Raw genomic sequence first — 2433 nt, 5'->3', positions numbered from 1 at the left:
AATTCGCGTACAATAATAGTTACCAAGAGAGTATCGCGATGGCGCCATTCGAGGTCCTTTATAGAAAGAAATGTCGCTCTCCAATCCATTGGAGCGATGTGGGCGAGAGAGCTACTCTTGGCCCGGAAGTGGTGCGAGAGGCGGAGGAGAAAGTTCGCCTTGCCCGCCAAAGACTCGCTATGGTGTAATCTCGGCAAAAGAGTTATGCCGACAAGCGAAGAAAGGACATAGAGTTTGTAGTTGGCGACCACGTCTTTCTAAAGATATCGCCGATGCGAGGAATTAGACGGTTTGGGCTCCGGGTGTCACGTCCCGCGATCGCCAATTTGGTCGATCCGGGCCCGCACACAGACGCCGATGAACAGCACCTCCACTGTTCGCCCAAGGCTCAACAACAACGAGTACATGTATAAAGAAATAAACAATTCCCAGGATCACATTTCAATATACATGGCTTGCACGAAGGCAAGCAACAACCACAAGTGATAGTAAACTAACTGTACAATGAAATTCACTGTAATTTAAAATTCTACACAACTGAACTTTATAACTGAAATATTAAGTTATTTACATGCTTTTTATACATTCATCTACATGTCTCTGTACATCAAAATGTATAACATGAAGCCAAAATGGTAACTACTAAACTCTTGTGTCAGCTAGCTAAACTGCAGGGCCCTTGCCTCGATCCTCAGCTATAACACTCGCACTGGAACCTGTATGGTTAGTGGTGTGAGAACTACAAGAAAGTTCCCAGTGGGTTCGGCTGCCGACCTCGCCGACTCACCCACTAGGTCTACTCAGGCATATGTAGGCAAGAAAAGTAACCCGATAGTAACCAACTATAACATGTAACTACTACAATGCCTGTACAAAGCTGAAAGAAGTAGCAGATATGAAAGCTGTAAATATGCATGCATGCTTTTCATTAACTTTACCCAATCTTTTGGTTAACCCTCTGGTTAACAGCTAGACAAGTACGTTAGTCCCGGGGCAAGTACGTTAGCCCATAAATTTACCCAATTCACTGGTTAACCCTTTGGTTAACAATAACTCACCAACGAAATCCCTCACGGGCCCTAAGCTGCCTCCCGATGGGACCGTCTGTCGGACAAGTACGTTAGTCCTGGGGCAAGTACGTTAGCCCAACAAGTGACTACTCCGGAGCTCACTGCCTGGGGGGAGCGACCACCACCAAGCTAAGAAAACAGACTATGTGAGTAAGATCTGATCCCCCTTTAGAGGATTCAACTGACAACAATGTCACAATTTAACTCTAACTAGTTCTTTATACTAGTTTCATAATTGCATTTCTCGATGCTAACCAAATCTCTAGTCATGATGTCACCAAGTTTACTATTGTCTTGGTCCTTTACAGTTTCATACATTCATAGGGTTCTATGTCCACATTCTAATGTTCATATGTTCTTACTATCAATAAGAATTCACACGTTCAATATCACTTGCATAATGCCAATGCCCATACCCTATAATGCATGAATACAGAAGTAAATATGCTCAATGAATAGCATAGACATAAAAGGTGATTCAAAGACTTCGGATAGCACCACCCACCTGTAGTGGTGTCAATCAACTAGAATCCACGTCTCGGAAAGCGTCGACGACTATCTCTCGCGACTCCGTGCAAATAGGACTAGAGCGGTCTCTACCGTAATTAGCGTGTCGTCGACCTGTCGGAAAGTCAATTTAGACTCTTGGGCATGTTTACTTTTCACTTATAAAGGATTAGAAAAGATTAGACTAGAGTCATTACTCATATTTTACAAGTTAGCATTTCAATGCTATATAAAGCGGCAACTATAGCCGAAAACCTTCTTTTGGCGATATCTTTGCGTAGGTTCGTCGGATTGCCGAACCGACTTCGCCAACGCGTTTCTTTTACCCTCAATTTGGTTTACACGCGGTCAATTTCGCATTAGGACTCTTATTTTGCAAAAGTGCATTGCCGGGGTCAGTTTTCATTTAAACCCCGTTTTTATAGAAATCCTAACTTATTTTGCATCTTTCTTTCGCTTCTTTTTCTTTCCTTCTTTCTTTCTTTTCTTTCTTTCTTGCTTTCTTTTCTCTTCTTTCCTTTCTTTTCTTTCTTTTCTTTCTTTTCTTCCTTTCTTTCTTGCTTTCTTTTCTTTTCTTTCCTTTCTTTTCTAGCTTGCTGCCCCTGCAGGGCAGCAGCTGCTGCTGCTGACAGCAGCTGCTCCAAGCTGCTGCTGCTGCTTGTACTGCTGTGCAGTAGCTTGCTGCTGCTGCTGCTATTATTACAGCAGCTACTGCTGCTGCTGACTGCTCCTGATGCTACTGCTGCTGCTGCTGTTTCTGCTCACAGCAGCAGCAAGGGCTGCTGCTGCTGCTGCTGCTCTAGCTTGCAGCAGCAGCAAGAGCTGCTGCTGATGCTGTTTTCAGCAGTAGGGAAAA

General features: G+C 43.9%; 1 long non-coding RNA gene across 1 annotated transcript; it reads right to left on the bottom strand.

Annotated features, from left to right (window-relative positions):
• On the bottom strand, positions 626 to 2005 carry LOC109719050. Its single transcript, XR_002218597.1, has 3 exons — positions 1775 to 2005; positions 1576 to 1691; positions 626 to 716 (listed from the first exon to the last, which is right to left on the bottom strand). It is a non-coding gene; the product is annotated as an uncharacterized LOC109719050 (long non-coding RNA).

The sequence above is a fragment of the Ananas comosus genome, linkage group 1 (genome assembly GCF_001540865.1).
Source record: "Ananas comosus cultivar F153 linkage group 1, ASM154086v1, whole genome shotgun sequence".
In the NCBI taxonomy this organism is placed as follows: Eukaryota; Viridiplantae; Streptophyta; class Magnoliopsida; order Poales; family Bromeliaceae; genus Ananas; species Ananas comosus.
Note: the sequence above shows the minus strand (reverse complement) of the source record. Positions and strands in the feature narration are given on the sequence as shown.